Below are 26,239 nucleotides of genomic sequence, written 5' to 3'. Positions count from 1 at the left end.
AAGTCAAGAATTTTAGACCAAGAGTGAATAAGATGGCTCCTTCAGCAAGCCTTGCTAAAAACTGTTTTTTAAAGATAGTATTTGTACACACTCCTCCCACAATACAGCATGTATAACTATTGTAATACTAAGACATTTATATAAGTAAAAGGCTACATTTTGAGACTCTAGAGGTGGGAAATGAAAAAGTTCAAAATTCAACAATAATGTTAAGTATTCACACTGCACATATTTTTGTATTAAAGTACAATTAGAGCCATAACTAGTAATCCAAAATTTTAAATATTGCATTTCCTGTCTTTTGAATGTTTAACACTGTAAATACTATAGTCACATAAATGTTTGTGTTCCGTTTTCCTGAATATGTTTAATCAGCGGCAGCTTTAACACTAATATTTCGATAGATTCCACCGTGGATATCCACACTATAGTGCATAGTAGAAAGTAAATACAACTACAAGCATTCATAGAGAAATATCAACAAATACACTAATCAATATTAAGTATTTTAATTAAAATATAGTCCTGTGAACAACAGAATTCTGACTAGTGGAAACATTTAATTTAAAGCAGAGCGCAGATTTTAGTTTGTATCAAGAAATTCACATCAGTTGCCTCCACTGAAAAACTTTAAACTTGAGACATTTCAGTTTGTGACGTGGCCATTTATGTTTCAACTGAGAGAAGTCAGTCTTCTTCCAGCTAAAAATGGATATCATTTTCCTGTTAGAAACTGATGAATGGATTTTACTCAAGTTCTTTAAAAAGTAAGCTTTTGGCTTAGTCCAGCCCTTTGAAAGTTCTGAACCTCGGAAAGAAGGTGGTCAAAATGGAAGTCTAAGGCCTTGTTTTATGTATGGCTCCACTGCCAGCAGTCTCTATACTCCTCTTCCACAAAGCCTAGGAACGTATTTGCTGAGTGAGCCTCCTTCACTGGGGCAGCTTCCTTATCTACCCGCAGAGGTGGCAGAGTAAGACAGGGAAGAGGAAGTACCTTCTGTCCGTGACTTACCAGGCTGCCTCTGCAGGCTCCAACTCTATTCGCTCCCCACAATCACATTCCTTCCTACCACCACAACTCATATTAGGTAAGGAAGCTGACTGATGGAGGGGGCAGATTAGGAAACAATGTGATAGGCCTGTGGAGGGGGGGGGGGGGGGGAGAATATGGGAGCCCTTAATTTGTGTTTGAAATTTTTTAGATTGCAATTCTTACGGTAGAGTTTCATATACACATATGTGACTCAGACACACACATTTATGAAGAAGCCAGTCTCAGCCTAAGGGTTCAAATTAGAAGGAAAGATGAACAGCGGTATGAGTAATAAACAATGGATGTGGAAAATGATAAAGGGGTTACAAAAAGTCACCCCCTATGAAGAACAAATTCAGCCCTTTAACGCTATGATTTCCTATACCAGCCACGACATCCTTTTATCACCCATCTTCTTTCCAAGTGGTAAAGAGTAAATAGAGACTTGTGACACAATTTATGAGGAAAAAGAGTGATATAGAGGGAGTCACACACTAGTCAACACATCCAGTATAGGCAGCAGCCTATGAGAAGGTATGCAATGATACCAACATGTCTTATGAGCAAAAAATTAAACAGGTGGTATTAAATCTCACTTACCAGTACAAGTAATAGGCTAAAGCCAGCACAACCAGCGTAGCACAAATTCCAGATAGCAGACATACTCCTGATTGGTTTACCAACATCTTCCTTATTTACTTGTTTGTTTGTTTGTTTGGTTTTTTTTAAGAGAAAGGAAGAGGAAAACAACCAGAAAAACAAGATGACGTGTGTTTGCTAGAAGAACAAATCAGTCTTGGCAAGGAGGAGGGATTATGATGACAAAAGCAAATGGAGGTAAATCTGGAAGCACTGCAGTTGCTAAAAACTGCCTCCTCTGCAGCAGCAAAAGAAAGAGACAGACACTATCTCCAGTTGGTAAACCATGGTGCCAATAATTTAACTGAACTTAAAACAAAACACAAAACCTCTTGCCATAAGAAATAAAGATGTGATCTGAGTAAAGTGGACTAATAATAAAATAGGAAATGCCTTTCAGTAAAAATTACTGTCAGGTGCTCTTGCTGACATACCAAGCCTTTGCTGTAATCCAGTAATCGTCTTATAGCAAATTACCATGCTACAATCAGCTAGGCTCACTGGCACTGTATGGTGTGCACGTTCTCCACTGCTCTCTGGCACACAGGTTCAAATTGATGGAGGAGAATCCTAGAATTTAATAGAAATACCTTCTACCCACCTACCAAAACTTGTACTTTTTATCTTAATCAACAGTGAATCCATGTTTGAGAAGGCAAAACAATAGAAGGAGTGGGGGGGAAAGGTCTTCAATTTGTCAGTCAGCAAAGTAAGTGCCTAGGGCCTTGAAGGCTACAGTAACTGTGATGATGAGGTAAGTACATCATCATAGCTAGAGTACAGAACTGAATTTCAGTAACACTTGGGGAGCATGTTCTCACGGACTGAAGGAGAGCTGTGACTCTGCTCCAGAGTTCCTGAGTGATACGAAACTTGTGAGTAGACACTCTCCTTTCTCTTCTCCACACCAAATGAAGGTGTTAAATAGGAGCAAGGCAACACAAGGAAGACTGCTCCATGGCTGGGCACAGTCTAGCGGTTACTGATAAACAGGAAATTCATTTAGTGTCTACAGATAAGAGACAAGAAACTGCAAGGTCATTATAGTAGCAAGGAATACCATGTCAGTTAGATGTAGTTAAGGCTCAAAGGCCTGTGGCTGTTTCACACAATCTTGGTAGTTTAGGTAAATGAGTTCAGAACTGGAATACTGAATTAAGGCCTCCTCTATGCTAGGGATGTAATAGTGTAGCAGGTTAACCAGTAAGTGGATGCTTATCAGTTAATACTACCAGCCTTTCCCTCCCCGCCCCTCAGCCCCACAGCTCTGCGAGTAAATTTTTTAGGAGGCCGGCTCAGTCCCAGCTGGCACCAGGTCCTGGGAGCTACCCCCACTGTGTAAACTGGGATTGAGCCAAGCGACATGCAGTGCAGAGCCGCTTAACCAACAAAATATTTGTCAGCTACACGATTACCAGATTACACGCAATTTAACATCCCTACTCTATGCAATTTTTGTACCAGTACAACTATGTCAGTTAGAGGCCTGATTTTTACCCATACAATTAGACCAGTACCACCTCTGGTATGGATACAGTTACACGAGTATATATCTCCTTATACCGGTATAGGCAGTCCCCGGGTTACGTACAAGATAGGACTGTAGGTTTGTTCTTAAGTTGAATCTGTATGTAAGTCGGAACTGGCATCCAGATTCAGCCGCTGCTGAAACTGACCAGCGGCTGACTACAGGAAGCCCGAGGCAGAGTTGCTCTGCTCCGGGCTTCCTGGAATCAGCCGCTGATCAGTTTCAACAGGCTGAATCTGGATGCCAGTTCTTACATACAGATTCAACTTAAGAACCTCAGGCGTCCCCAAGTCAGCTGCTGCTGAAACTGATCAGCGGCTGATTCCAGGAAGCCTGGCGCAGAGCAACTCTGCCTCGGGCTTCCTGCATCAGTGCTGGTCAGTTTCAGCAGCGGCTGGCTTGGGGACGCCTGGGGCAGAGCAGCTGGGGTGCTGCTGGGTTGCTCCAGTAGCCGCTCCTCGGCGCTACTGGACCAACCCAGCAGCACCCAAGCTGCTCTGCCCCAGGCGTCCTGATTCAGCCGCTGCTGAAACTGACCAGCAGTGGCTGAATCAGGATGCCTGGGGCAGAGAAGCTGGGGTGCTGCCGGGTTGGTCCAGTAGCGCCCAGAGTGGCGCTACGGGTCCAACCGGCAGCACCCCAGCTGCTCTACCACAGGCGTCCGGAGAAAAGCCTGGTCTGCTGGGGAGGGGGTGCACTAGCTGCACCCCTCTCCCCCCAGCAGACCAGGGAGACGCGGGCAGCGGACCGAGACGCACCGCAGTCCCGCCGCCCAGGTCCTCCGCGGCTTTGCTCCGCATCTCCCTGGTCTGCTGGTCTCCAGCAGACCAGAGAGACGGGGAGCAAAGCCTCGGAGGACGCTGGCAGCAGCACAGCCGCGGCGCGTCTGGGCTGTCCCGCTGCCCGCGTGCTCCGTGGCTTTGCTCAGCGTCTCCCTGGTCTGCTGGGGGGAGCTTCCCCCCCAGCAGACCAGGGAGACGCGGAGCAGCTTTTCTCGCCCCGAGGACGCAGGCGGCGGGACCGCGGCGCATCTGGGCATCCTGCCGCTCCCGTCCTCCGGGGCGAGAAAAACCCCGTTCGTAACTGCGGATCCGACATAAGTCGGATCCGCGTAACTCGGGGTCTGCCTGTATATCCTCTTCTCAGATGGAAACAGTTAAAGTGGTATAACTTATGTGTACAGATCAAGCCTTAATGATTTAAGTATAATCTGAGGTATCAAAAAGAAACAGCGTTTAAACTGTGTGTACTTTAAATTGCGACTATACTGTACTGTAGACATGGACCCAAAACTAAATTCTCAGACCAAAATGCAGCAGCACTAGAGGAAGTTACTTGGGTAATGGTTAACACTTCAGAGAGCACCAGTTGTGCTATAATTACAGTCTAAAATATCTTAGATGTAGTTAAATTGGAAAGATACAATATAAATCAACCAACATGAAAAACAGAAAGGAGAGATTTACATACAAGGAAATTGACAATAATTGGGATTGGTTGAGAATCTGGTCACAAGGAAAACTTGCTAAAGATTTAATTTTATGTTAACTTAATTTAATAGAGCTAGCTGGGATAACCAGGAGTTGGGAACATAAATTTAAATTAAGAAAGAATGTGTGCAAGAAGAATTTTAAGAGGAACTAGGGGGCTGTGCCCCCTGCTCACTGCGCTCACCAATCCCCGCTCTCGCCAGCCGCTTTCACAGACAGAATCTGTTAATCTTGCACTGAGCCCAGCTGTACTTTCCATGGCCCCAAGTCACTCGCACCCTTTTCCATTCCTGCCCATCACACCCCAGGATGGGACCCTCTATTCAAAAGCTTTCGGTCCATCCCAGCCGCTCGCGCCCTTTGATCGCCAGCCAGTCCCCCCTGCCTGCATCTGCACCCTTCCCGCTCCTACCCCACCCACTAATAAAATAGTCTCTGGCCTACAGACCACTCCCCTCCTTCCATCCTTAGCCCCACCTCCATCCCTACACCCCCATTGCTATCCCCAGTATGCTCCCTTAATCCCCTTCCCCACCCTGCCCATCCCCCTTTCCATCCCTAGCCCCACCTCCATCCTCAATTCCTACACCCCATTGCCCTCTCAATTCCAAACTTCAACATCTTCTCTAACCCCCCTCCTCAACCCCCTCCTTCCATCCCTACACCCACCTCCATTCCTACACCAACCTATCCTCCCTAACCACTCCCCCTCTGCACCTCCACACTGCCCATCCCCCTGCCTCCATTCCTAAATCCCTCTCACCCCACCCCCTTACTGCACCACCCATCCCCACATACACACACACACACACACACACACACACACACACACACACACTTATCCCCTTTCCTCGCTCCCTACACACATCCTGCCCCCTCCCACAAACAGACAACCTAACCAGCAAAGAAATTGCACCAGAACCATATGCAGGATTTTTGGGGGGGGGGGGCTGATCCTGAGTGGCGCCCAGGCCCTGGATGGAATTGCTCCCTGCCCCCCGACACTGTTCAGGGATGGCAAAGCCGCCTGACAACCCGGCCTGGGCAGATTCCGCCTCCCGAGAGTCCTGCCCACTTGGCTCTGGCTGTGGCCTTTTGGGAGCAGAATCTGCCCAGGCTGGGCTGTCAGGTGGCTTTGCTGGTCCCCGAACAGTGTCTGGGGCAGGGAGGCTGTGGGAGGGCAGAGCCTGCGGGATGCCAGAGTGACATGATGACATCGCTCTGTTGTCTCGCAGGAAAAACTGTTTTTATAGATAGAGAGAGATTACTTGAGACAGATAGTAGTGACTAGGTGAAATGGACTTCCAGCTGAGGTGGAAATGTCAAGCAGCACGCCTGTATTTCAGCAAAAAGCAAGGGACTGATTTTCAGATGCTCAAGTATGCACACATTTAGCACTGACTCAAAATGTTCGTGTCCTTTGCTCACAATTGAATGCACACACAGATTCTGATGTGTGCAGTCAGTGTCTCTGCCTTCAATAACACCTACCTAACCCCTCTGGCACATAAGGCAAAGTTCTGTGTCATCATTTCAAACAGTTGAAAATCAGGTCCTATATGATAAGTTAAAGGGCACTGTGTTAGTGAATTGGATGCTTGGGAATAGCCAACCACACTTTTTGTGGGGCATAAAGGATTTTTTAGCAATTATGTTCCCCAACTTCACTATGAAGCTGGCTAAATGGTGTTTGCCTGGCAATAGGATAAAAAGTTAATTTTAAAAAGTAAGGCATTTAGTACAGGTTGCATGTCCCAAATCCAGGATTCTCTCAACCAGTAACATCCATGGTCCGGCACGACCATGGATGTTCCTGGATGAGAGAGCCCTGGGGCAGGAAGGCCAGCAGCTGGGAGCCCGGTGCAACCCTGCCAGTCTACTAGGAGCGGAGCCACAGCAGTCTGGGAGGAGAGCCATCGGAGCTGTCTTCCACCCGGCAGTGTGGCCTGGACCACAGTAGCCCAAGAGGAGAAGTCTGGCTGGACTGCAGCAGCCTGGGCAGGGTGGTGGCGGCAGTGGCAGTGTGATTGGGGCTGTCTGCCACCTAGCATTGGGGCCAGGTTTGCTGCCATGCCAGTCCAGAAGAGGAAGCTGTCCAGGGCCGCAACAGCCAAGCAGAATCAGCGCGGCTGGGGCCGCATGCCACGTGGCAGCAGGGTTGGGGCCGCAGTGGTCCATTCGGCAGTGGAGCCGAGGCTGGCCTTCAGACAGCCCAGCCGCGCTGCAGGAGTCAGCAGCAAGGAGGGGCAGCAGGCCAAGGGGCTGGTATCAGGGGACCTCCTCTGGTCTAGCAAATTCCCTCCTCTGGAACCAGTCAGGTCCCAAGGGTGCTGGGCAAGAGAGGTTCAACCTGTAGTACATATTTTGGAGATAAGACAGTCTGGCTGTTCCAGTCAGAGGGTGTATGGCCTGCTGCCCACACTACAATGCTTCATTAAGCAACTAAGGAACTTTACTCTCCACGACTGTCAGTCAATACCTTTCATGAGCACAAGATACTCATTTAAGAAAATGTACACACTGCTAAAACATGACAAGTTTCCAGACAGCTTCAGAATGTTGTAAACGAAAGCAAAACCAAAAAGATAGGCAACAGTTTTAAAGAAGCCTCATTAGAAGATTTTTCAAATTAGAAATGTACAATAATTGCCCACATTTGAAATTTGCTTTTACTATAGTAATGCCAAATAAGTCTATCTAAAATTATAAGTGTGAGTATTCAATCACTGAGTCTATAATACCAGCCCTTACATAACAAAAGCAGGAAACAAAAGAGTTAGATAATAGAACAGCTTTTAACACAGAATGCTTTTGTAGCAATTACTACGCAATAGTCCTTCTTCTAGAGTATATATTAATCAATGTTATATAACATATCATGTAACCAGTCTTAGTCGCTGACAATAAATACAAGTGGTGTCTGCCAGCTCCATGGCTTTGTTGAACTTCTCTCCCTGCCCAAAGCTCATGGATGTTTGACTTCTTTAGAGGTAAGGAGTATGTCTTTGTACTCAGAGAGGAAAAACACAAAAAAGAAAACTTGAAAGGTATAGCTGCATGTTTTAACAAATACAAATATAGTTCTAATAGAGTAGGGATGCTAAATTTTGTTTAATCAACCAGCTGATGGATTTTCCATTGACTAGTCGATTTGTCAATAAGCGGGGGAGCTGCAGCGGGGTTAGCTCCTGTCCCCGGGAGTTAATACATTTAAAAGGCAGAGCCACAGCGGGGTTAAGAGCCTGCCAGCTCTTCTTAATACATCTGAAAGGCTGGAGCAGCAGCAGGGTACCTGGCATGAGCCAGAAATCAGCTGTTCCAGGTCACGCTGGATCCCCCTGCTGCACTTCTGATTTTTAAATTAAGAGCTAGCAGGCTCTTAATACATTTTAAAAGCAGAGGCGCAGCATCTGTGACAAGCGCAAGCTGGGAATCAGCTGATTCCTGGCTCGCGCCCAGGCCTCCGCTGACCCCCTGCCTCCCTGGTTTTTAAGCCAGTTCTCCCCAGCAACAGCTCCTGAAACCCTCCTTGTTGCCTCAGAGAGGCAGCAAGAGGTGGGGGGAAGTGACTAGTTGAATAGCAAAAAGCTTATCGGATGGTCAACTAGTCAGCTAGTCACTTACATCCCTAAATCAGGACTAGGGGGAGGGAAAGAGGGGAAAGTAAATCTGAGTTCTCCTCCCAATTTTTCCTTAGACATTCCCAGTGAACTTAGGAAAGACTCGGTGCACAGTTCTTCTGTATGTAAACTAGGAATGCAAAAATCCAAACCTTGATGTCTGTAATCAATGGATAGTATTATAGAAGGACGATACATTTCACTTTATGGATGGAGGAAATATGCAAACCCAACCATTCAGCATTAAAAAAAAGCAATCCCAGAGGAGAGCTCTCAACATGCAAATTTGCTTGAAGGACAGATTCTGACTTGTGTTAAATGAAGTTTCTACATACACCTACCTAGATTCAAAGGACTCCTTTGAAGTATTGCATGCTAACTGGAAGGAAATTAAAAAGTTGTCTATCAAGAAATACTGAGCTTCATTAAATTTTTAGGTACAATGAGATCTCATCTAGAAAAAGGACTAAAGCTTATTCCAGGTCTACAATTTTTCTTTAAAACTTCCCACTGTTGTACTGTACTATGACTGGTGCTGCTCCATTGGTACCAACAATGGTGAGTGTGTGCTTATGCTTATAGACTGGCAGCAGGCATTTTACCACTTATCCGTGAGACAGCCTCCCCCTGCACTGCAGCAGCACGGGGTGGTGGGGACAGGCAGCTCCCCCCAAGCCCTGACTCCTAGCACCCCCACCCCTCCACTGCCTCCGTGGGATGCAGCAGGAGGAAGGGCAGGCAGTGCTGGAGCTGGCACATGCAGAGGGCTGGCTTAAAAAACAGCTCCCATCTGGCCCCCCCCTCCAGTGCTGCTGCCTTTGATAGAGAGGCAGCAGTGTGGGCGGCAGGCAGTTCCACGAGAGCCGATACGTGTGGGGAGCTGGCTTGAAAACTAGTACCAGCTCCCACCTGCCCACTTACCCGCCTATTAGAGTTAATGGGGAATTGGCTTTTAAGCTCCTGCGGCCTCGGATATAGAGGCAGCGGGGAGAGGTAGGGGAGAAATGCATGTAGTCAACAGGATTAACTGATAAGACCAGGCTTATCAGTTATTTGTGTCGTCAACTACACATTGACATTCCTAATACCAACCATGAACTTACGTTTAAAATGGCAACATGCATTTCCTAACACCTTCCATATCAGCATGCTACCCCGAAAAACCAACAGGCAAATCAAGGAAGGACAATGGAAGAGGGCCTTCCCTGACAGTGTTTAGGTCACATTAGAACCAGAGATGTTATGAAAAATGAAAAGAGTGTACACCTTACTTAACTTATAGGGCCTGCTTTAAGTTTTTACCTTATTTAGCACCACTGCTGCTCGGACCTTAAAAAGGTCTTGAAAACAGACATGAATCTTTGTAAAAAGAAAGTTGAGTAAAGGCAGAGGTACTCTTTTGTGACAGTTCACTTCTATCATTGGGGGGCAAACAGAAAGGTAAAAGACCAAGTGGAGAGTGGTACAAGCAATCAAAGGTTGCAGGGGAGAACAATACTCATCACAGTGGACTATTGTTAGGCTAAACTCATAAGGCACTTTGAGAAGGAAGTGCAAATGTGCAAAATATTATTACAATGGCCCCGTGCTTATCAACTTCTTCAATATCAACCATCTGACTATCAATATGGGTCCATTTGCCATTTTTATTTGAAAGTTCTGACCTCAGTAATTCATCATCCAAGTGCTAAGATGCAAGAGTGACAGCTGTGATGTAAAATGTGCATGAGACACAAAGATTGCTCTGTCACATACACAGGCGTAAGACAGGAAGTCAGGGGAATTATAGCAGTGACAAGAATGGAAGGAAGAGAAGAGAAATATTTTATAAAAGTCACATACAAAAGTACATACATTTTAATACCTTGTGGAACTCATTTCCTCTGCCATTCATTTGCCTTTTCAAAGCTGTGCTCAATAGTTCTTGCTACCAGGGAGGTTGTGCCCCTAGTACAGCAAATGCTACCATTCTATCCAATTCAAAATGCTTCTTTCAAAATTATCAGTAGGTGTAGTTCAAGTTCAGCAGGCTCTCTTTCAAATCCAGACAGCCAGCAAGGAGTAATTATTTCAGTTTAGAAGTCAAACCGACTCACTGTCCCGTTCTTTTACTTCGTTTTTAACTCATGACACACACTTTTTTTTATTCCCCTCAAGTAGTGAAAAGGTTCCAAAGCTTCTCTTTTACAGTAACCATGAAGCCTTTCCAATTCACTGTCAGCTCACTAATAAGATTATCTTTTAGACCAGAGTGCCTTAACTTCCACAGAAATTTAACAGAAACACAAGAGAAATCCCTATGGGGGGGGGGGGGGGGGGGGAAATCACAAAAAACCTGCTTCTACATTATCTTTCTATAACATTTGTTTGTGATGAACACGCTCTGTCACAAGAGACCTCTTCGTTCATCATTAAAAAAACCCTGCAAGTGAGAAACTATGTTGACTGGAGCAGCTCTCCCACTGACTGACATACTGCTCTGCGCATGAGGGTTATTCATATCTGTCAGCAACGTATACTATAGTGCAGTGTTTCTCAACCTGTGGTACAAGTACCTGTCGAGGTACTCGAGAGAGGTCTGAGGGGTACACAACAACTGAAATTTGGAGAAAACTGAATTTTTGTTTTAAGTTTTACAGCACTTTATTATTTTTGTACTTTTTACACCCTAAAATTTCATTGCCCACCCAAACTACCATTAAGTTGTTTAAACAAATGTGTTGCAATGGTAGAAGAAAAATTGTGTGCCTGAAAACTATAGTTACTGGGGGTACTTTTTTTTTTTTTTTTTTTTTAAAGGGGTACTTTATTAAAAAAAAAAGGTTGAGAAACACTGCTATAGTGCAGACATAGATCCAGTCTGAATCAGTATATGCAATTCCCTGCCCTCCCACAAGGGGTGGAACATCTCCCGAACTGCTTATTTAGCCTAGGACAGGGCTACTCAACTTTATAATTGTGGCCCCCTGGGGCTTCTACTTACAGCACATGCCGAGGGCCGCAACTTAAGTGTGGTTGCATATGCATGCAAATATACGCAAATCGCTTCTTTCACACTGACGGGCCTGAATACAAAGATTAAGGCAAGACTACACAACACGCAGCCCCCATTTAAGTCAGTTCTGCTGCTATTAATAAAATGCAATATTTACCTGATTTCCACCCATATGACAGCACGTTTAATGAGAAATGACAGTTCAGGAATTTAACTGCTAAAATGCATATCAACAGAAGACTTCTTTTTCACTTTGGCTCCCACCCGCGGGTCCATGTGTTGAGCCCTGCATAAACCCAAACTGCACCCGCGGGCCGCAAACAAACGGGTGGCAGGCCGCATGTTGAGTAGCCCTGGCCTAGATTTGCAGAAATACCTTTCCCAACTCACCCACCCACCCACATGAATTTTAGTTCCCGTAGAAAGTTCTATAACCCTCCTCTATGGACAAAGCACTACCCCTAACTCATGAAGAGATTAAAAACATTTATAGATACTAAAAACGATGTACAGTCCCTTTACCCATAGTGTCTGGTGTATTGTTTGACATTTCTATGTGATCAAGATCTCACCTCTGTCACAGCTGCAATTAAACATAACAACATTAAACATCTATTTTCTGTAAACAGATTTCCATTTACTCACATGAATCTTAAAGGAATAGGGTGACCAGCTAATAGAATTATTTATCTGTTTCGTGCTTCACCTCACTTTCCCATTTGTTATTACAATAACATGCCTCGGCAACTACAGTAATTCCTTACACAAAAAAGTAATACCAAAGATGAATTGGCTGTGTTTAATTTAATGGAGAACCTGGACCGCCACAGAAAAAACTGCAAGCCAAGCAGAATCAGCACTGTACAACGTGCCAGGCCTCCACAGACCACCTAGCAACTGCCCCACAGACCCGTTTGAGAAAGACTACTCTAAGGAATTCACTGGAGACAGAGCAGACTAACTTGGGAACCTCAGCTGGGAGGCATGAGGAGGAAGAAAACTAAAATAAAGTGAAGGGGGGAAGAAGAGGGAAGGCATTCTGTTGGGAGACTGATTACCACCTGGCAGACTGAAAACAAATCCGCAAGATCTGTACCAGCAACACTCTGAGGTTACATCTAGACTGCAGGTGGGGGGTTTCAGAAAAAGATAGGCAAATTGCAGTTGGCCTATCTTTATCCGCTTTTTTTCGGAAGAAGCTTTTCCGAAATTTGGCCCATCTACATGGTTTCAGAAAAACCGCCCTCTTTTGGAACATCCCTTATACCTTTCACTGAGAGGTATGCAGGAATGCCGAAAGAACGTGCCTGCTTTTTCAGAAACTGTTCGGAAAAAGCAGACGCGCTCCCTGGACGCAGCAGAGTTTTTCCAGGATACCTCCTGGAAAATCTCTGCAGTCTAGACATAGCCGAACTGTCAATAAAAGGAAAAAAAGGGAAAACAATTCCCTCCCAAATCAGCCTGGATTTCGTGGGTGCAAAACGCAGAGAAGTCTCTGGATCAGTTCAGTGGAGACAAAATTGTCAGTGTATTTCATACTTTGACAGCCTCATCTCAAGAAAAGGTGCTGGGCACTGGCACCTCCCTTTGCAGTGGAGGATGTTCAATGGCGCTCAGGACTTCCCTAGAAGTAAGATGGCTAGAAAACTGTTCTATAAAACAGAGAAGCACAACCAGTCTGAACCAGTCGGTCATTTACTGTGTGTGAAAAATGAGCGTAACTTGCACAGCAATAGGGCAGAAAAGTAGATGTAGGGTAAAAGAGCCCTCATAAGGATTCTGACTGGCATTATACACTGCTCTAGTGTTTTTTTAACCAGTGGTATGAGTACCCTTAGGGGTACTAGAGAGAAGTCTGAGGGTGTACATCAACAACTGAAATTTGGAGAAAACTGAATCTTTGTTTTAAGTTTTACAGTACTTCCTTATTTTTGTACTTTTTACACCCAAACATTTCATTGCCCACCCGGCTACAATTAAGTTGCTCAAACAAATACGTTGCAATGGTAGGAAAAAAATGGTGTGTCTGAAAACTGTAGGTACCAGGGGTACTTATAATTTTTTTAAAAAGGATACTTTATAAAAAAAAGTTTGAGAAACACTGCACTACACCATCTCCAACATAACCAGAAATATGCTCAGTCCAGAAACAAACTAGCATCCCTCATCTGGAGGTGTGTTTCTTACACCACTGACTCAATTTGGTCCCCTATAGAATATCAGTTTGGTATACATTACATTTTCCAAATTCACTGAATGTCATGTTAGCGTAAGTTATACTACTTGTGTTTTCTGACCAGTTTAAACCTAATAGCACAGAAAATTACAGAAGAGTCAAATGCGTATTGCTGAAGCTGAACTATTTAGAAATGTAACTGAAATGCTGCTTGTTCAGTGTATACACAAGTGCTCTCTTCAATTTCTTCCAGCTCTTCATACAAGTACAGGTTGAACCTCCCAAATCCAGGACTCTCTGGTCAACGACATCCATGGTTGTCAGAGCCATGGATGTTACTGGACCAAAGAGCCGAGGAGGAAGTGGAAGCAACACGGCCTCAGGAGACATGCCTGTGCCCGGTGGCATTTGAGGAGCCCCTGCCCTGGCCAGGCAATCCTTGGCATTAGCAGGGCCAGGTGATTGGGGAGTTCTGGCCCCAGCTGGGGAACCCCTGGCTACAATGGGGCTGCCTGCAGCCAGGCAGCCCCAGCCAGAAATCCTGGCAAACCTCCGGTGGGAGCAAGGCCGGGGTAACTGGACAGCCTCTGCCAGGGAACAGCCCCTGGCTCAAGTGGGGCTGACAGCCGGAATACCCAGTGGCAGCGCGGCCGGGCACCCCATCTGGGGAACCCCTGGCAGCAACAGGGCTGGCAGCCACGTGGCCCCAGCCAGGAACTCCAGGGAACACCCTGTGGCACCAGAGCCAGCAGTGGCCACGTAGTCCCCATTGGGAACCCCAGGAGACCATGGGGCAGCAGGGTGAGGAGCTGTGCCAGAGGCAAGGCAGGGAGCCTCAAGGAGAGGAGCCCAGGAGTGGTGCAGCCAGCAGGGGAGCACTGACCCTCCCCCTCCCCCCGCCCCCGGTCCGGGACAGTTCAGGTCCTGAGCGTGCCAAACCAGGGAGGTCCAACCCCTATACTTCAATGTAGGACCAAATGAAGTATGATTTCATTAAACAAACAGATAGGAAAAGTCCGTTGTTCTGGTATAGAAAAAAAAACAAAAACTACATACCTCCTGGATGCTTTTTCTGCCAGGGAGTGTGGATGTGTCTCAGAGACACACACATGACTAGATATCCTTAGTAAGATATCTAGTCATGTCTACATGGAGGAGAGGGGGCAAGGAATGAAAATATAACCACGGCAGCAAGTCTCAAACCCCACGTCAATTGACTCGGGCTTGCAAGGTTCAGGCTATAGGGCTAAAAAAAATAGGAGAGGAGATGTTTAGGCTCCGGCTGGACTCTGGGCTCAGAGATCTTGCAAGAAGGGGCTGTCTGGGGGCTAGGGCTCCAGCCTGAGCTCCAACATCTACAACTACTATTTGTAGCCCCATACCACAAAACCCAGTCAGTTGACTCAATCTCTGAGACTTGCTGCTGACATTTTGTTTTGGTTTTTTCAGTGTAAATGTTCCTTAAAAGGCATGCTTCAACTCCAACAGAAGGTATGGGCTGATTATCAAAGTTACTGGATGAGTTGGCAGGCTTTAGTTATCCAGGAAGTCACAGTGATCCCTTCTGGCTTGAAAAAAAAAAAAAAAAAAAACCAAAAAACTATGAACGTATACTTGATTCTGTCACTAAAATTAGTGGCCCTCCAGCATGTCTGTTGTATACCCCCCTTTTCTCAGTTTAAAAGTTGGAAACAAAACACTTTTTCCCTCTGAAATTTCCAAGGTTGTCTTTCAAGGGCAAACTACGGGTGTATGTGGACTGAAATATATTTTATAAATACAACTAGGAAGTACATCAGTAATTCAGGAACATAACTACATACCTCCTGTCCGCTTTTTATAGTTACTGTAAAGCTTAGTTTATTTTCTGAAATTCAACTGGAGCACAAGTCACTCTACAAAAAGTTCACGAGCAGAAAAACGCAACTGAAACAATTACTAATCTTTCCAAGCCTTAGAGCCATCCACGGGTGCCAGTTAGACAATCTGATAAAAAGCCTCTTGTAATCAATAGTTAACTGAAACCATTACAAATTATTTAGGGCAAGTAGCCGACTATGTTTACACAGGGTCTTTGAAAGTCATTTCCAGCAGAGATCAGAAGTACAGGATCAGTGAGCATTTTCAAGGATTCAGCTTCCACTTGTTTTGTTTCTCCTGAACAGTAGCTCTTTTATGAAATGGTTGAGAGGGAAATGCCCTAGAATGTCTGTACACTCAAGGGCTGAGCAAGCTAACACTTAGGAACACTTGAAACAACCCACCCTCATGGGAACTAGGGATGTCAAGGTGTGGTTGACTACATGATTAACCGATAAGCCTGGGCTAATCAGTTAATCCTATTGACCACGTGCATTCCCTCCCTCACTGCCTCTGTATCAGAGGCAGAAGTGGGGAGGCAGGAGCTGGTGCCCATGGAGCACTGGATCCCGCAATGCCACCTGCCCTCCCCACTTCTCCAATAGAGAGGCAGCAGTGTGGAGGATGAGGGGGGCAGAAGGGAGCCAATATACATGGGAAGCCAACTTTCAAGTCAGCTGCCCAAGTATACGGACTCCTGTGGAGCTGCTTGCTGCCCCCACACTACTACCTCCATCAGAAACAGCAGTGAGGGGGGAGAGGGACAGGGGAGGCTGCTCCATGGATGCCAGCGCAGCCTGTCCTGGGATCAGCTGTGAAGTTGCCACCTTGAAGTACCTCTTCCCCCCACCCCTTTGCTGCCTCTGTCTCATAGAGGCAGCAAAGGCGGGGGGGGGGGGGAGAGAATTGACTAGTCGACTAGTTGACATCACTATCTGATAAGCAAATGTTTATCGAATAGTCAACTAGTCTTTAACATCCTTGATATGGACTTGTCTGTATCAGAATTTCTTATATGGTACTATTTCTACTCCCTTGTGAACAGGCAGAGATTAGGTTTTGTGGCAGTTATAAAGTACTATACACCCTGAAAAAATTGGGGGCTTATAAAATCATTATTAGAGACAATTATTTCTCGCTGGAGCCATTGCAACTTCAAAACAGTGATGGCAGAGTGAAAAATTGCTCTAAAACATAAAACTGTAGAAAATGAAATTAGTAAATGATGTTTACCAATCACTCTCTTACAATTCAAACATTTCTTTGCCCACACCCACTTTCTGAATGTATTAATACTAGCTCAACACTGTTCCTAATGAACATCACAATAAGTAGATAGCTAGAAGCGATATGATGAAAAAATTGGTACATACTGTACTTTTCTACTTTATTTTCATCTCTCTGCCAAAAATAGTCTATTTTATCAGTAATTAAATTCCAAAACACTGGACATTCTTAGTAAAATTTATTGAAAACATCTTGACTTTTAAAATATATTTCATGTTTGAATTTCACTTTGAACTACAAGCAGAATAAATTTATCCAAAATTTGAGACACAAAGTGGGTGAAGTAATACTTTTTTATTAGACCAACTTCTGTGTTGAGACACAAATTTTCGAATCACACACTGCTCTTCAGATCTGGGAAAGGTACTGAGCATCACAGCTAAATGCCAGTTGGAACAGATTGTTTAGCATAAGCAGTTTTGTTCACATCTGTTCTGAGGGCCACTCAAGATAGAGTTAATCAATTAACACCCCTTCAGTAACAGGATAAAAAGACAGGGTTTGGGGTTCAGATCAGATAAGACACAATCAAATGAAAAAGAGTCTAACACATCAAGAAATGGCAAACAGATAAATAGTGACAAATTACTGAAGTGCTTATACACAAATGCTAGAAGTCTAAGTAGTAAAAGGGGTGAATTAGAGTGCCCAGTTTTAAAGGATGATATTGATATAATAGGCATCACAGAAACTTTGTGGAATGAGGACAATCAATGGGACACAGTCATACCAGGGTACAAAATATATCGGAAGAACAGAACAGGTTGTGCTGGAAGGGGAGTGGCACTATACGTGAAAGAAAATGTAGCATCAAATGAAGTAAAAATCTTAAATGAACCAAAGTGTTCCATAGAATCTCTATGGATAGTGATTCCATGCTCCAATAATAAGAATAGAGCAGTAGGGATATATTATCCACCACCTGATCAGGACAGTGATAGTGACTATGAAATGCTAAGGGAGATTAGAGAGGCTATCAAATTAAAAAACCCGATAATAGTGGGGGATTTCAACTATCCCCATATTAACTGGGTACTTGTCTCCTCAGGACGGGATGCTGAGATAAAATTTATTGATACCTTAAATGACTGCTTCTTGGAGCAACTGGTTCTGGAACCCACAAGGGCTATTCTTGATTTAGACCTACCTTAAATGACTGCTTCTTGGAGCAACTGGTTCTGGAACCCACAAGGGCTATTCTTGATTTAGACCTACCTTAAATGACTGCTTCTTGGAGCAACTGGTTCTGGAACCCACAAGGGCTATTCTTGATTTAGACCTAAGTTGAGCACAGGATCTGGTTCAAGATGTAAATATAACTGGACCACTTGGAAATAGTGGCCATAATGTAATAAAATTTAACATCCCTGTGGTGGGAAGAACACCTCAGCAGCCCAACACTGTGGCATTTAATTTCAGAAACGGGAACTACACAAAAATGAGGAAGTTAGTTAAACAGAAATTAAAAGGTACAGTGAAAAAAGTAAAATCTCTGCAAGCTGCATGGAAATTTTTCAAAGACACCATAATAGAGGCCCAACTTAAATGTATGCCCCCAAATTAAAAAACAAACACAGTTAAGAGAACAAAAAAGTGCCACTGTAGCTTGGCTTAACCAGGTAAAAGAAGCAGTGACAGATAAAAAGATATCTTTTAAAAAGTGGAAGTCAAATCCTAGTGAGGAAAATAGAAAGGAACATAAACTTTGTCAAATTAAGTGTTAAAATATAAGAAAAGCCAAAAAGGAGTTTGAAGAACAGCTAGCCAAAAACTCAAAGTAATAGTAAAATGTTTTTTAAGTACATGAGAAGCAGGAAGCCGGCTAAACAACCAGTGGGGTCCTTGGACGATCGAGATGCTAAAGGAGCACTCAAAGATGATAAAGTCATAGTGGAGAAGCTAAATGAATTCTTTGCTTCAGTCTTCACAGCTGAGGATATTGGGGAGATTCCCAAACCTGAGCCATTCTTTTTAGGTAGCAAATCTGAGGAACTGTTCCAGATTGAGGTGTCAGAGGAAGTTTTGGAACAAATTGATAAACTTAACAACAAGTCACTGGGACCAGATGGCATTCACACAAGAGTTCTGAAAGAACTCAAATGGAAAATTGCAGAACTATTAACTGCAGTTTGTAACCTATCCTTTAAATTGGCTTCTGTACCTAATGATTACAAGACAGCTAACGTGATGCCAATATTTAAAAAGGTGTTTTTTTCACACCTTTGACCCGTGCTCCCTCTAATTTTTTATATCCATGTGCAGAATGTATTTTGTTATGTGCATCTATATGGAGAGGATGTGCAGATCACCTCCATATTGGTGTACATAACAAAATTCATTTGGTACATGAATGATCTGTGGTGGGGATGGGGCCAAGGAGTGTGGGGGGGCTCAGGGATGTTAAGATGAGGGTTCTTTCTGGGGTGCAAGCATGAAGGCTGTGGCTGGGGGATTGTGGATGGGGCTGGAGAGGATGGGTTTTGGGTACAGGCTCCCCCGGGGAAAGAGGACTTCCCCCAGCCTTCTTACCACAGCAGCTCTGGGCCCGGTGAGAGGCACCTCTCTGCCAGCTGCAGCAGCTCTGGTGAGACTGGGTTGGGCTAGGGGAGGGACACCTCTTTCCTGGCTACAGCAGGTCCATGCTGCTGGGGACAGCAGAGGGGAAAACTTTGAGAGGGCACCCTGCTGCGACTGGTGGAGCACCCCTGGCCACCGCGGCTCAGTGTGGGGCTCATGAAGCAGCTGCATGGCCATGCAGGGAACCCTGTGCAGTAAAATGACTTTTTGTGCTCAAAATACAGACATGCCCGGAAACTCCACATTTGCAGCACTGCAAAAAACCCACCTCAACGAGAGTCGAAAGGCTTCAGCGCTGTAATGGCAGTGTAATCACTGGCCTCCAGAGTTGTCCCATAATCCCTCAAGTGACTGCTCTGCCAATTGTTTAGAACTCAGCTACCATGGAGACACACACCTCTCCCCTTTCAAAGCACTGTTATCTGACAGCTGTTCTGTGTGGTGCTGATATACTCCAGGGATTAGAGCAAATCAACAGTGTGGAATGCATGTGCTGTTAAACACAGAGATATGTGTGCATATATGTGCTATGCAGAGAGCCCAGGGAGAGAAGTGGAGGCTAATGTTGGGGTTTCGCTGTCCCTCTGCCTCAGGACTGATTGCTTCCTACCACTATCTGAATTTATAAGGCAGCATGCTGACACAACTTTCCTCTAATACACACGGTCTCTCCCCTTCCTCCATACACACAAACTCTCCCCCCCACACACACACACACTTCAGTTAAAAAGCAGCTGGCAACATAGCAGGATGCCCACAGAACAATGGGATTGGGAAACCTGCATCATATGATGCAACACCTGCCCACATTGCAAATATTCCCCAAAGCACCCTGCAGCCAGTGGGAGAGCTACCACAACGCACTGCTATCTTTGCCACTGTAAGAGCTGCTAATGTGGATGTGCTCTACCATCAAAAGGAGCACAACATGGACACACAACAGTGGTATAATTCCAGCATTTTAATAAAAGTAGTATAAACTTGTGGCACAGAAACTTGCCAATGCAGACATACCCCTCTAAACCAGCTCAAAGTGTTTGAATGTAATGCAGATGTAGGTAGCTCTGGTTCAGTACATTGCAAAATGCAGAGTGTAAATATGTTTTACAGATATATTGGAGCATCACTCAGAGCAGAGAGTTAACACTTTATGAACATAACTCTATAACTGCAGATTTTCCTGGTTTTCACGTTTGAGATTTGCTGAGCTTCATGTTCCTGAAGGGCGAGAGATATCAAAGCAGCCCTAACTTTGCATTGCAGTTTTTGCCATTGAGTTTCCAGAGTTTTTTATTTCGTTTTTAAAAGAAAGAGAAATATTGCAGGAGTTAGTGGTCATTTATGCAGTTATAATTATCGTTTAGGTTTGTTGTTCTGACAGTACTGTGGTCAGATAATACCTAGCTAAATTACATTCTCTTGGGTGCTCTTATATAAAATTAGTTCTTTCCCATTTTCTCAACAATGTATGAAATGGGAAAATTTCTGTGTAGAGATTCAGTACCACACACCAGAACAAAAATGAATTCTGCATCGATTTAGAATAGAGGAAAGTCGAGCAGCATCAGATTAATGGCATATGTTGAATCAAACTGTGTGCCCTCCTTCGGCAACACTCTGGAAAGCTGTAAGACAGAGAGAAAATATTCTGAAGAATCCATTATCACAAGTATCCAAGTTCTGCACAGGTAAGATAAATATGCTAATAGATACCTAGGTTGGTCTTTCAAAGGAATGTTAGACTCTCCCTTTCAGATTCTAAGAAACTTATGTTCCTCCTCCACCCTTGACCGTTACAATGGAAAAGACTCCTTAAAAAAAAAAAAATGAGTTTTGCAGTGAGCCTTAGAAATGCTCAGACTATGATTTACTCCAGTTCCTCTGGTAGCTCTTCTTGCTGCAAAAGCTCCTTCAAGTGAGAATGCTTAAGCTCCACCTCTTAGATACTTCATTCTGGGTGTTGTTACCTGTATTGTCACAGAGAAAAACAGCTGTCTTGGTGGGCGATTGACAGAGATGCAGCTGCTAACATAGTCGGCTCCTGACCTACTAAAGGCTTTGAAAAAGCATTACCAGAATTTGCCTTGGTAGAAGAAGCGGAGAAGAACCCACTGGGGAATGCAAAGCTCAGGCATGAGGAGTTCCTGGCAGCCTGGACCACTGAGGCAATGGATTGTTGCATTCTGCACAAACCGAAGCCTCTGTATGACTTACATCTGCCATAAAACTAGCTACAGTAATGCTGAATGGATGTGATATACATGTAGTTCCATCCAGCCAGTTCCTCATCAAGAAGGGAGTGATAAAGCTGCCTAGAAAGATGATGGTGGAAGAAGGCACTTTTGCCATAAATGGTTCCTGATCTTCGGATTAGTGATAGGTTTGAGCAGAACCTGAAGGTTTTACACCACTTTGACAAACTTGGGTTGACAGGGATTAGAAGGGGAAGTCAGTGCCCAGCTAGCTCTTCAAAGCATTTCCCTCTTCCAACCAGTATCATCTTATTCTTTGCCTGGGTCAGACAAGTCCTGATCTCTAATGTCTTTTCTGTATTAGGGTGTTGGTGGCCTCTATGAAGGATGAAATGCGAAGCTGAATTTCACCTGCACAGTGTTGGAAGCAAAGTGCAGAACATCCCTCTCTTCAAGTGGACTTGCATTGATTTTTCCAGTGAGATGCAGGTGTGCCAGCAGCATCCTGTAATCAATTATGTATATTCAAAGCAGCAGAAAGGAGAAATAGCGTTGAGAGCTTCACTTGTTGGCTGTTCCCACTCAATAATTTAAGAATTTAGTGATCCTGAAAGGTGCTCACTCGATATCCCCTGAGTCTCTCCATGACAAGCTACAGCATAGGCAGCAGCAGTACAACCTTCCCCAAAGTTCTTAACCCACAGACCTCACCTGTGACATGGAGACTTGCCTCTGAGGATCATTCAGTCTCCACGCTCTTTCAGTGCTTGGCTCAACTTCTGAAAGTGCTAATTAGTGCAACCAGTGGGGGTGCTAATGTAAGTGCCCAATTCCCAAAGGGCACTTCATATACAAACAACCAGACAATAACAGCTCTCAGTGATTACAGATTGGTGTAAGATTCAAATAGCATTTCACCACTAGGTTAACTACTTCATCAGTAATTCCCTAAACCATTCTGCACCCAACCCACTCTCAACACCTAGTCTACAACATCTTGTTTTAATAACACACTTCCATACAGGACCCAGACACCAGGAATAAAAAGGAGGCAGTGCTCATCATACAAGAAGAATCTATACCGGGTTCAGCATCATCTAGGGTAGGAGACGGCCATTTTTTCCCTTCCCCTCAAAGCAGAAACAAAGCTAAAAGTCTAATAAATGGCCTGATACTTCATAAAATTTATCCTCCAATAACTGTCATTTTCTCAATATGATTAGGGTCAGTAGCCTTTTTCATAACTTTAAACAGGAAGGAGGACACGAACAGAAGACTCTTTAAGGTGGGAAATGAGCTTCCATATTAATAAAGACACAGTGAAGCAAGCAGGTAACAGCTGAAGAGACCATGCACCTTTCTGTTGCACTGCTTTTACATTAATGGGAATAAATACAAGCAAATCCACACTGCAGAAACCGTTTGGAATGTATTTAATAACTGCAAATTTTTAGCAGTTTTCTTTTTCACCAATCTACTAGTCCAAAGCCGCAAGTTTTGGATGATCTTAGGGTATGTCTACACTACAAAGTTAATTCGAACTAACGGACGTTAGTTCGAATTAACTTTCATAGGCGCTACACTAGCGCTCCGCTAGTTCGAACTTAATTCGAACTAGCGGAGCGCTTAGTTCGAACTAGGTAAACCTCATTCTACGAGGACTAAACCTAGTTCGAACTTACTAGTTTGAATTAAGGGGTGTGTAGCCCCTTAATTCGAACTAGTGGGAGGCTAGCCCTCCCCAGCTTTCCCTGGTGGCCACTCTATTGCCACCCTCCCGGCCCCGGATCCCTTAAAGGGGCACGGGCTGGCTACAGTGCCCGCGCCAGGTGCAAGCCTGCCAGCACCAGCTAGCAGACCCTGCACCTGGCACGGCTCGAGCCAGCCCTCCCCCTCTTCCCTGGACCAGGCTGGCGGCTCCCGGGAGCTTGCCCGGAACCGCAAGAGGCGGGCACCCGCCTGGTCTAGTGCGGACATCGTGGACCTCGTCCACGACCTCTGCACTAGGCACAGGAAAGTGGCCATCTAGGGCAGGAGAGCTGCCAGCCTGGCCACCCAGGAGCAGGTGTGCATGAAAATCAAGGTGGTCCACTGAGACCCCTGAGCCCTGAGCTTACAATGGCCGTACTGGGTCAGACCAAAGGTCCATCTAGCCCAGTAGCCTGTCTGCCGACAGCGGCCAACCCTAGGGACCCTGGAGGGGATGAACCGAAGACAGTGACCAAGCCATTTGTCTCGTGCCATCCCTCTCCAGCCTTCCACAAACTTTGGAAAACGCTAATTCGAACTAGCTTTTTAGTCCGGATGCGTTAGTTCAAATTAGCTTAGTTCGAATGAACTAATTCGAACTAAGTTCGTTCGAATTAGCGCTGTAGTGTAGACATACCCTTAGAGACTAATATTAATTTAAATGTAATTATTATTTAGGCTACAATTAGTGAGCCAAAAGGATTCTGGGTTTGCAGAAAATTGTGTCTACTAGCCCATTATAGGTAGGGTCCACTGCTTTCATTTTCATCATAGTGTATTGTTTTGAAAATGGCATAATTTGAGCCTCAAAAATACTGAGGCCCCTTAAGACTGACTGATGCGCTACAACTATGAAACAGAGCTATACTAAGTGTCTTACAGAAAATAAAATTTCTTGGATGCCTATTTTCACTGTAATAGGCCCCAAGGGGCTATGTAGTATCACAGCAGTGCAACCTCTGCTACTGAGAAAATGTAAAAATCATCAGAAATGTTACTTTTTTTTTTCTTTCAAAAAAATGCTCCTTAGAGTCCCAGCAGAGGGTAGGAAGACACAGAGATTTCCATTAAGACAACATATGGCAACACCACCTCCTTAACTTGAATTCTCTTGAAAAGCCTTATACTGTTGCTGTGCCAGTGAGGTTTCAGCAGTTTTTCCTTACCACAAGCCACTATTTGGGGGTGGGAAGTGGAGGAGGGGTCAAAAGGGATGAGAGAGCTAGAGATGCTGTAATTCAGGTGTGGGGAACCTTTTTTGGGTCAGGGGCCGCAGACCCACAGAAAAGTCATTAGGGGGCCCACACACAAGTGAGAAGCAAAAAAAAAACTTAACCAAACGCTCACTGACATGACCCCCAACTGATGGGAAAGACACTCCCCACATTTCCCCACCACACCAGGGTTTAGGGGGGCCCAGGCTAGTAGATTTTGTGTGCCCCAGCCCCGTGGGGGAATGGTGGGGAGGGCTGGACCACCAACATGGGCTCCCCAATGCTGGGAGAAGAGCCCTGAGCCTTGGGAGCTGGATCCAGGCAAGCCAGGGGCCGCATATGGCCCCCAGGTCTTAGGTCCCCCCCCCCCCCCCCCCCCCGCTATAATTGGTCGACATGTCTAACAAGTTTCTGGACACAATTAAAAATGTATTTGGACTAAATGAGGCTATATCTGAGATTACTACAGTATAGACATAAAATGACTTACTTGTGCAGCTCCTGAAAATACTAAAATGTTAAGGGCCCCAACTTCCCTTTTAAAACTAAAATATTTATTTGCTTGTATATAGTCCTCTGGAGATCTATTTATAATTGGACTTTGTTGTCCTAATTACCAAAAGTACAGTATTCAGGGGGGTAAGAGAGATGACAGAGCTGAGCCACAGAACAGTTCTTCCCTTAAAAGAAGCTATGGAGTCTGGGAGAATTTTTACTTATCTCCCAAGCATTTAAATAGGATCACAAACTAAGAATTGCACAAAATCTGCAGACCCAAGCACTTGCAAAGAAGTTTGATTTAAAAAAAAAAAATACAAATGAAGCAAGGTTTGGGAGGTGGCAGGGAGAAGGTTGCTTTGTTTCACCAACACTGTTCACATATGGTAACAATAGGTAGAGCCCTGTGTGGATACCAATTTGTATCACCATCTGAATCTGCAAAAATGAGTTGCAGATATAACCTGATATCCGTGATTTGCAGGGCTCCAACTATAGCAGTAAACAGTAGAATTTCATTCTCCTTCTTGCGGGAGGTGCTGCAATATTATGTCTCAAATTATTTGTTTTTTCCATTTCTCACAAGCAAATGGGTGTTTTCTCATGAATTCTTTTTTTTTTTTTTTTAAAGGCTACTAAAATCCAGTCTCAGCGGCCAAGGCCTGGGCTCACAGGGCTCAATGCCATGGGGTTAAAAACTGCAGAATATACATTCCCACTTGGAGCTCAGCCTCTGAAATCCAGTGATGGACCCACATGATTTTTATTTTATTTGCAGTGTAGACATACCCAGTTAAACTTTAAAAAAAAAAATCTTTGCAGTTAGTGAATTCAATATTTATTGTATATAAAATGTTGCACTCTGTGTCATTCAGTCTCAATCCTACTTCAGTGTACACTATAGCCACTGGAGGTGGTTTGTTTAAAGTACAGTATATTGCCTATTTCAAGTTTCCCTTGCCTATGTTATGGTATTCTAATATAGGGTTTTAGCAGAAATCTTACCTTTGTAAAGAAAGTGTCTATATTTTGTAATTTATGTACTTTTAGAAAGCAGAATTACCAAATAGGAGTCAAAAAAGTTATGTGAAGTGTGGAAAAAAGTACAGTCAGCAATTATAGTGCACTGGGAACCAACAAACTCCATTTTATCATGAAAAATAAAATTTAAATGATCTGCCAATCATGTCCAACGTGTCACAAGTATTTTATACATAACGCTTATTTAATCTACCAATTGCCTCCAGCAAAACCAAAAAGCCAGTTTGACATTCTGTTTTAACAAAAACCAGACACTATTTATTACACATCCTGCATTCCAATAAGTCACCTAATTTTCAACTTTCTGCAAAAAGAGCATACTGCTCTAGAGGAAACATTT

General features: G+C 44.4%; 1 protein-coding gene across 4 annotated transcripts in view; it reads right to left on the bottom strand.

Annotated features, from left to right (window-relative positions):
* AGPAT3 (1-acylglycerol-3-phosphate O-acyltransferase 3) overlaps window positions 1-26,239 on the bottom strand; it is a 140,132-nt gene that overhangs the window by 69,820 nt on the left and 44,073 nt on the right. The window lies entirely within an intron of this gene.

The sequence above is a fragment of the Pelodiscus sinensis genome, chromosome 1, assembly GCF_052426305.1.
Source record: "Pelodiscus sinensis isolate ZL-2025 chromosome 1, ASM5242630v1, whole genome shotgun sequence".
NCBI classification, from domain to species: Eukaryota; Metazoa; Chordata; order Testudines; family Trionychidae; genus Pelodiscus; species Pelodiscus sinensis.
Note: the sequence above shows the minus strand (reverse complement) of the source record. Positions and strands in the feature narration are given on the sequence as shown.